This window comes from Capsicum annuum, chromosome 9 (assembly GCF_002878395.1).
Source record: "Capsicum annuum cultivar UCD-10X-F1 chromosome 9, UCD10Xv1.1, whole genome shotgun sequence".
NCBI classification, from domain to species: Eukaryota; Viridiplantae; Streptophyta; class Magnoliopsida; order Solanales; family Solanaceae; genus Capsicum; species Capsicum annuum.
The window spans coordinates 106,134,490-106,144,886 of record NC_061119.1 but is presented as its reverse complement, the minus strand read 5'-3'; the positions used below and the strand labels follow the sequence as shown (position 1 = coordinate 106,144,886).

The 10,397-nt window shown below is 33.1% G+C and overlaps 1 long non-coding RNA gene across 1 annotated transcript in view; it reads left to right on the top strand.

Annotated features, from left to right (window-relative positions):
• The first annotated feature begins 5,278 nt into the window (after positions 1 to 5,278).
• Positions 5,279 to 10,397, top strand: part of LOC107841958 — a 34,953-nt gene continuing 29,834 nt past the window's right edge. Inside the window, exons 1-2 of the long non-coding RNA XR_001665525.2 lie at positions 5,279 to 5,739; positions 5,837 to 5,879. This is a non-coding gene — a long non-coding RNA (uncharacterized LOC107841958). The remainder of the gene's footprint in view (positions 5,740 to 5,836; positions 5,880 to 10,397) is intronic.

The window sequence follows — 10,397 nt, the reverse complement described above, 5'->3', positions numbered from 1 at the left end:
GTATCACCAACTTAGGGAGCTTAGAGAGCTTTGGCAAGATTAGTATGGATCGATGAGACCCTATGTGGAGTAGTACAATTAGGAGCAAGGACCTTAGACCGTGTTTGCACTCCATAAGTAGGATGATTTTCCTCCATATTGACCTCAGGCGGGACAGAGGTTCCAAGCGAGTTTCTACGAATGTTAAATCGTACCATGTTAGAAAGGTAGGTTAAGGTTATTACCATTATCAAGCCAAAATCCATCAATTTCAGAAATCCATGCCCCCTATTCCAATCATCACAACCATGCACCTATTCAGCCCCCAAACCATCAATTAATATGTAACAACATATTTAAACCAGGTGAAATACAATTCAACCAATAACCATTAAAAGCCCTCTACCTAATTTCAAACCCAAAAATTATAATCATATGAATAATGATTTAATATATGACATAATATAAAATTCATTTTATGGATGAGAGAAATGACTAAAATACCAAAGAATTTGGAGAGAAATTAAAGATTGGAGCCTTGGTGTTGAATCCTTTGTAAAACCCTAGTGTTCTTGCTTTGGGAGTTGAAGAAGATATTAGTAAGGTTTTGATTTGATTAACTAAATATAATGAGGTCCCTTATGTGTTTTTAAGTCATGGGAATAGTGTGGAGGGAGTAAAATACCAAAATAACCTAAATTAAAATATGCAGGAAATTTTGGGCCCAGCCGTCATGACTCAGGTAACAACTCATGGTGACAGACCATGAGTCATTAGTTAAAATTGTTACCTAAGGACCAAAAACTTGGTACCTCACTATTATGATCATGATTTGCCCATCACGACTTATTATCAATCATCATGAGTCACGGTGAAGACTTGTGATCAATGTAAAACTCTTGGACAACCCTATTATTTGGATAACGAGTCCTACTTCATGACTTTTTACATGAGGTAACAACTCATTACCTGATTCGTTGTCCTGGAAGTGTTCGACTCTACTTTAAAAATTTGCCAATTCAAGAGTTTATCACCTGGGGGTGGGGGCTAGGGTTCAAGTACCAGGGGTGTTATATTAGGAGTATATTTCTTAGAGTAGGGAAGAGTGCTTTATTTGTAACTGTACCTGCAGTTTCTTATAGTCTCTTGTTAGTGGTGTTTTGGTGATTATTGTTTTTGTATAGCTAACTTATTGTATTACCTTGTGGGTATCTCGTTTCCTTTATTATCAAGTTGTATAATATCCTTTTTTGTTGTTTGCTTTTACATTTTTTGTTTGTGATATTGTTATCTGTCCTGAGCCGGGGGTCAACTGGAAATAATTTCTCTACTTCACATGAGGTAGTGGTATGGACTGCATACACTTTACCCTACCAGACCCCACTTCGTGGGAATATACTGATTATGTATGTTAGTTAGTATATGTCTCTAGTAATCAAATATAGACAAATAAGGAAAGATGAGGTACGATTCAACCTCAAACACTGAAGCAGATTAATGCCTCAAACTGCAGAAGTCTCCACATGAACTTAACTACCACGGGAAATGCTCGTCTAGGATATGCATTGAAAGGGCACTATAAGGGTGAGTATGGTCTATTTGCACTCAGTAGGTATCATAGGCCAACTGAGCAAAGGTAAAAATAAGATAAGTAAAATATATTATAAGCACGACACCTGAAAACATAAAAGTCTCAAATGGTAGCTTACACCATCTTCACTAACATTTCTAATATATATAAGCATACAAACATAGAAAAACATAGATATAAAGGAAAATTACATTGAAACTAAGCACAAGTCAGGGAAAAGTAAGGAAAACAATCAAGTGGCATATGAAAATACAATGTAGTGTAATATTGAAGGGATGAATGATGAAGCCATTGCATGACTTTTTGTATACAAACACCAAGCTCAAAGGTACCAGGTAGGACCCATGGCGGGTTTGAAGCCCATATCTTGTAACTTATATCTCAATCTCAATCTAATCTCAACTTTCCTCTCCAGCTCGTGTCCATAATGAGGATTTTTATAAAAGTGTCATTTTTTTTCAAAAATAGTGTTTCTTAATGGCACCAGTGTCTCATGAATATATATGTATGAAGTAAGGATGTAATACTCACAGTCAACTCAAAAGATGATATCCAATCCATCCAACACGGATATATATATATATATATATATATATATACTTGATCTTAAATATCAACTCAATATGTCCATAATTCATGATTACCAACTCCGATTGGGCACCACCAGAACAAATATGCATCCAAGACATTATTAATGTTATATCAACCCCTAAATCATGTATTTTTATGTTGACAAAGAAAACAATGCTCAAATAAGACTTATATTAGCAAAATAAGCCCCTACATGGGCATCATATCTAGAATAAAGGCATTCTAATGCACGAATAAAGCCAATAATGTCAAATAAGACCCCTACATGGGCAACACATAAAATTAGATATCATAACCAACCAAAATAGAAAATAAGACCCTACACGGGCACAGAATAGTAAAAATAATCTCAAAATACATAAACCCCATAACTATTTTCCCCAATCCATAGCATGCATTACTTATTTATTGACTAACAAGCTCGATTAAAAGAAGTTAAGCCATAACCTACATCAAAACGATAAAATCCCAGTCTAAAATACTTTATCACAAAGCCTTCCTTTGCAGATAGCCGTAGAATCAACTACAATAGTCAATATAATATGCATTGAAAGAGAGACAATGATACCCACATTACCCATATTTAGGTTGGGTCCAAATGGGGTTTGAAAAACATGTTAAAAAATAAAAGGGGTAAACTTACAATATTGTTTTAAAAATAGATTCTCCAAGGTTATATGAGTCTAAAGGAGAAATCCATGCAAAAGTAGGATAAAAATGAGGTCCAAATAAATAAAAAACTATTTTAAAACTTTAATGGTGAAACCCCCATTTTTTCCATTTTGAAATAATAATTTAAATGTGGTTTTGATTAAATAATTGAAGAAAAATAATGGGATAAGGTTTTAGAGCTTTCCCAAGCTCAAATGGTAAAGAAACCCTTAAGAATTGCTCAAATTCAAAGCTCAAAGGTCAATAAATAAAGAAAAATGTAAAATTGGGTTTTATACTATTCAATGAATAGTTCCTCACGAATATGGTCAACCCTTCATATTTAAGAGGGTCAAAACTGACCGAAAAATTGAATTATCCTTTGCGTTTACAGCCAAGGTTTTGCATTTACATCTAGGGCTTCACATTCACAAAAGTCCAAGACCCGGACCCTCGCGTTTGTGATAGCCTTGTTGCACTCTCAAAGAAGGTACTTCGAGCCGATCCAACCCAATTACCCTACATAGTTGTGACCCAATCATTGCATTTAGGATGAAAGGAAATTTCCTTCTCCGCATTTTCTGCCAAGTGACTGGATTCATGAAAAAGGTTTTACACCTGCACTAGATTTTGACAAACAAGTTGATTTGTATGGTTCTCAAATCTCCAAACAAATCCTTAGGAGTTGTTCAAGACCCAACATAAATTAACCATATATGCTAATAGACTAATTTCAATATTTCGGACTTAATAGAGATGTGGAATTTTCCAAAAAAGGTCATTTTCACAAAATTAACCCCTGGAGCCCCTTTTCACTATTTTCAAATAAAGGAGCGCAATGAGATATAAAGGTCTTGAAATCGGACCAACCCTACTACTTACACAAATTTGGCATTTAAAATCTGTTGGTGTAGTTTGTTTTTCCATTTGACGCTCAAAATTATAAATATTGCTCGAAGTTAACAAAATGGATTCTCAAGCATCTAAAAAACACAAACTCACACAAATTGTTCCCAATCACATCAGGAGTTGTTCCAACCTTCCTCGAATCTTTAAATCAACATGTATCAACTATAGGGAAGGCAAAAATGTTCAAAATACATAGAAATAGATTCAAAAATTTAGGTCATTCCAAATGGTGAAATATATTCGATGGTGCCATGACCAATTAAGTAATTTTCTGCAATGGAGATTTCTTCAAGATTAAACCCCTTTGTCCTCCTCAATTTAAATTAAGAAAAAATAACAGAAATTTAAAGGTAAACAACAACAACATGCCCAGTGTATTTCCATATAGTGGGGTTTGGGGAGGGTAGAGTGTACGCAGACCATACCACTACCTCAGGTGAAGTAGAGAGGCTATTTTCGATAGACCCCTGGCTTACCAAACACAAAATATAAGGGCATATAAACTAGTACGCTATGCAAAATAAACTAACATTATAACAAACACCAAAGATAAGTACATATAAACTAGTACGGTATGCAAAATAGCCACACAATAATGCTACAGCCATAGCACCACGATCAAGAAACTCCAAACACAAAATAATGCTCCTCTACTATTACCGACGCACTCCCACCCCCTAACCCTCCACCCTAATCTGCGTCCTCCACACCTTTGTATCAAGGGTCATGTCCTCCGTAAGCTGTAACTATTACATATCATGTCTACTTACCTCCTTCAAATATTTATTCAATCTACCTCTACTCCCGCCTAAAACCATTCATAGCCAGAGTCTCGCACCTCCGCACTAGAGCATCAGAAATTTAAAGGTAAAACATGACAAAATTTGAAAAGTCAAGGAAAAATAAGAAGTTAAGCCTAATTGGTGGGATAATTTTTTTTTGTCTCTAAACATTCTCTTTACAAAAATAAGTAAAAATTCAGTTTTGGATCAAAAGAAATTTGAAAAATGATAGTGATTAAAATTTACAATCTTTTATTTTTTTTAAATAATTTCCTTTACCTTCTAGGATGTTGTTATGAATAATTTAAAAAAAAAATAGTTTTCTTAATAATAAGAGATAGAGCGAATTTGAAAAATAGGGAAGGAAGGATAATAGAGGGAGTGGTAAGGGAGTGCTTAAGACGGGTATGGGGAAGAAGCTGACTCAGGGGGGAGGGGGGAGGTGCTTTTTCAAGAAATTTAAGTGGCCAAACTCATTATTTAATTATTCAAGCAAAACTATTATATGTCATTGATTAATTTGTCACTTTGTCATGTATTTTGGCCGATACTTTTTCTCTTTAATTTGTTTGAATATGTGTATAATGATGTGGAAAATTAAATGAGTTGCCATGATTTAATTTGTCAGTTAATCCACTTAGAAAATAGTTTTTAATCTAAAAGTGATCTTGTAGACCTTTTATTAAAATAAAAAAGGAAATATGTACAAAAAGTTCATCCTCAAATCTGGCCCAAATGACCCATAACCCGAATGTAGGCAAATATTAGATATGGCATATAATTAGGAAACTATTAAGAATCCACCTACCACAAAGTTTTTAAAAAAAAAACTAAAGGAAAAGCATTACATCTCCACCATTTTGATGCTTAATCTCCATAAACTCATGGTTTAGATCACGAATTGAGTTGGAACAAGATGTCGCACCAAATTTTTGATTCCAAGAAGTACAAAATCAACAATGGTTGATTGAGTTTATATTTCATCTTGGGCATTTAACTCATCTCATAAATGCCATAAAATCTCACTAAGTGAAGACTTTTTCAACTCCTTGATTCTTAGATTTGTGTTCTTAGTGACAAGAGAAGTTCTTCACCTTTTCCATTATAGTTCAAAATAATTGATGGATAATGTTAATTTCACCTTAGATCTACCCTCTTGACAGGTTGAGCTCAATGAGGAGCTGATATAACTTCCTAAGAGAAATAAAATTAAAGTCTCATTAACAAATCCATCAGGTTTGACCAAATCCAAGACTCTTTCCCATTTTGTTCAATCTTTTGTGGTACAAAAATTTCCCTATTTAATTCAATTATTTTGAATCTTTTGTTCTAGATTACCCTTACCCAAGGCTGAATATTACTATCCACCATGTCAGGTTTGTACTCCCTTACTGAACTCTTTTTTGTTCCATCTTTATGTTCGTTCCTTTGATGATATGCTGAGATTTTGTTCCTTGTTAAATTCATCATCTTTACTTGCCTACTATGTAGTTTTCTCGTGAAGTATCCCATGCCCAGTTGATTGCATTTATGATGTTGCTTTACAGTTATTGCCTCCCCCTTGGAATTTTTTAATTCTAATATTTGGCATTTGATTCTGTCCGTATGTAATATCATTTATCCTCTATTGGTAAATCTTGCACTGATGAATATGTTATTCTATTAGTTCCTACTAAAAAAAATTTGGTTAGCCAAAAAATCTACTAGTTTGTTCTCTTCTCTATATATATGTTGCACCACTGCTTCGCCTTCACCATCAAAAATTTAATTATTTTGATCTCCAGTGCAACATTTCAAGGCACCTTTAAATTTCTTTCTAATAACTTTTTGACTGACAACGAATCAGTCTCTAGGATCATAGGTAGATAAAGCTGATAAATACAGTATTCCAATCCCATTTTTAAAGAAAGATTTTAAGCTAACAAATTTGTATTATCTTTAAATCTTATTCCCTCTGCATTTACAAAAGTACCTGAAACATTTCTTATGCAACAAGCTCCTGAACTAGGGCTAGGGTTCCTTTTTGATGCACTATCTGAATTACACTTGTAAAATCCCAAATAGGTAGTTTACAAAAACCTACTTCACCTCCAATTATAGGATAATGTTCTTCCAAAAATTTCACAAAGTCAGGACAAGATGTAGGAATATTAATCAACCATGGATAGATAAACTTAGGCATGTAGACTAAATTCCTAGAAATCTCCAGTCTTATACTATACAATGACATTCTCCCTCCAAGTTTAACATTATTTCTCTTCTTCCATATTTTCCATAGAATAAACATAGGAACAACTTTGAAAATAGGCCTAAATTTTGGTGCACTATCAGTTTCTACCATTTGAAAACACTAACCCTAACTTGTAAGAATGGATCTTAAATTCCTGTAGTTGTTGCAAAATAGCACCATAAAGAATTAGATTGTATACGATTCATGAATAAATGGTCAATGGTTTATTGCATCCCACTCCCATAATAGCAACATACGTAACCATCATATATCTTATTTCTAACAAGAATATCTCCAATTGGTATCATCTTTTTCCATAATCTCTAATAGAAAAAAGATGCCTTAAAAGCCATTTCTTTAATCCATAGCTTGTTGAAATTGTGTTGCATTTCTCCCTGTTGTCTCACCACTTCCAAGGAAAAATTTATAATGAATCTCCTAAAGCTATTCAACATCCACAAGGGTTTATCCTATTATTTTGGAACCTCTTCACAATTCACATTATACATAACATGAATATAAACCTCTTTATTGATAGTTTTCTATAAAAGTTCTAGGTTCTATTTATCTTTTGTGAAAAGTTGTTGCACATCCTCTAATTGACTCTTAATAGCATTGTTAATAGATAAGTAATAATAGAGAGAATTCAATTATGTCTAGTTATAAAACCATACACTAGAGTATCCACATTTAGTTTACTACCAAATTTCTTGATCAAAATTATCTCAAGTCTCTAGCATGTATTTCCATGTCAAAGAGCCTTTTTCCCATTCAAACATTTAAGGCCTGACTTTTTTACAAATTTGTTCCACATTTAATTGGTCCACAATGATTTTTGGATTATAAATGTCCACCATATCTTGGAAAATAATTCTTTAGAGACATCAAATAAGGATCTACAACCCAATCCTCTTTTTTAGGAAAACATATTTCTGGCCAAGCCACCCAGTGTTTATTTTTGCCTTTGTCGTTGAAATTCCATAATAATATAGCAAATATTATATTTAAATCATGAATCACATATTTAGGAGGGTTAATGAAAGACAATAAATTAATAGGAGTGCTATTCAAAACACTATTGATCAATGTAATGCCACCTTACCTCCAAAAGTGAGCTTTTTACCTTTCCATGCTTGAAGTTTGTTGTGCATGTTCTTTATCAAATTATAGAAATAAGTCTTCTTCTTATTTGTATGTACAATCTGATACCCTAAATAAATTAGGGGGAATTTCCCTTTGTTGAAACCAGTAACCTCCTCCACTTCCTTAATGAGAACCTGACTGGTTTTATGATAGACAAAGAAAAGTTCTTCTCTTTGTTAATCAATTATCCAAATTACGTCTCATGATCTCTAAAATAAAAAAATAATTGTAAGTATTTCTTATTATAATATACAAAAAATAATTGTATCATTAGCATATGCTTGGTGATTGAAATTATCACTCCACTTGGGCATGCCAAAACTCTTAAAATTAGTAATATACAATAAAAGATTTAGAGCTTTAGATAGTACCTCAGCTACTAGAATAAAAGAACTAGGAATAGTGGATCCCCTTGTTATCCCCTTGCTTCACACCTCTAGTAGAATGGAAAAAACTATGTGCCTATCCATTAAGTACAAATTATTTGCCACTAATCTCTAGATTTTATCAACTTCACCAGAATCAAAGCCTATCTTCTCTAGCACATTTATCAAAAAGTATCAATTCACTCTATCATAAGCCTTAGACATAACAAGTTTGATATCCTCATTTGTAGGTTTACCCCTGATTCTAGAAATGATCTCTTGTACTAATAGGACATTCTCAGTGGTGCTCCTTTTTGTGATAAAGACTGACTGATTTTTTAATATAAGTGAAGGTAACACTTCTTCCAATCTACCATGTAACACCCTAGAAATCACTTTATTCATGAAGTTACTCAAATTAAATTAATTGATCTCATATCAAAATAGGATTGAATTACATCCTTTATAGGCAGTAAAATCAAATTTGTATAAGTGATGGATTTAGTAAGAGTTCTTCCTTTAAGGAAAGCAGTCACTAGTTTAAAAACATCTTCTCCCATAATACTCCAACAACTTTAAAAAAAATGGCCAGTAAATCTATTAGGAATACTAGCAATGTCACTAATTAATTCAAATACCACCTTCTATACTTCCTCCCTAGAAAGGAAAGCATTAACATCAATATTAACCTTTTCAGTGATTGATGGAGATATGTGTTGCAACAAGGATAGCTCCCCATTAGAGTTACTGCAAGAAAATTAATTTTGAAAAAAGTATATGGCTTCAACAGTCACTTGTTCTTCATCCTCATTCCACTGTCCATTTAATTTAAGAATCTTCTTCAAAGATAATCTTTTTCTTCTTCCATTAACTAGGCTATGAAAAAACCCAATGTTCTTTTTCCCTTATATAAACCATTAGATACTATTTTTTTTCCTCCAAAATTATTTTTCAAAGTGAATAAATTGTTTTAGCTCAGCATATACCCTTTGTAACACCATTCTATTCAGTAGTGAAGGATCTCCCTCAAATAAATCTTTCTTGAGCCTAAAAATCTCTTCTCTAATAATAAGATTCTTAAGGATACCTCCAAATTTCTCTTTACTCAGACTAGTTACACCTTATTTGATCTTATTTAACTTCTATGATCTTCTTTAACTTTAACTTGAAATTAATAAAAATATTTGACTCTTTATCTGACATCCAGTTTGCTCTAGCCACATCAAGAAAATCATCTTTTTCAGTCTAGAGCTTCAAGAGTTTAAATGGCTTCCTCGCATTAGCAGACTAGTTACTACATGTTAGAAAAATAGGGGCATGATCTTGAAAATAAATAAGGGGTGAAATGAAATATTTTTGAGTCAGCTGTAGAGCCGAGTTGGTCGACTCCCCTGCAACTTAGTATAAGCAGTAAACTTTAAATCAATGTAAAGATAGGAGACAAAATATAAAAATGATAGGGATTTAATATTGATTCGGATCACTATTGTGGTGCCTATTCTAGTCCCCTTTGGTTGCAAGGGTTTCTTTTAGAGCTTCACGTTGAATTTGAATTAGAGCATAAATTGATAAGTCCTAGATATGAGCTTTGTAATGTCCATTTATGGTGACACAACCTCAGCCAGTATAATAAGGATTGACTCTAGTTTTTTTTCTTCTTGTAACTATTATAAACTGATAGAATTATAAAGCTTTATCTAGTCTAAAAAATGAGACAAAATTGTAGTTCCAGTAAAGTTACACCATTGTTCTTCTATCTTTTGTGCATTTATGTAGTCTCTTATCTTGTTTCTTCCTTTCTCTAAAAGAAAAACCTAAGGGAGTTTCTTTCAATCAAGCATTTGTATTATTCCTTGATTAAGGGTTCACATCATTAGCACCTCCATATCAGATATGCATCTGTGGGACATATGGTCTACCTTTCTTGGTTTGATCATTCATACCAATACACGTCCACATCAGATATGTTCGTGTAGGGGATATGATTTCTTTTCTTGCTTAGTATTCATGGGATTTTACCTGGTATTGATTTTATTCCTTCTGTAATCATTCACTTTGGATTGATTTGGTAGTTACCAAGATATTTACTCTATGATTTTTATTGATTGCTCTTTTTGCAAAGATCTTTACCTTAATTTGAGTTCTTTCGAAGTTGG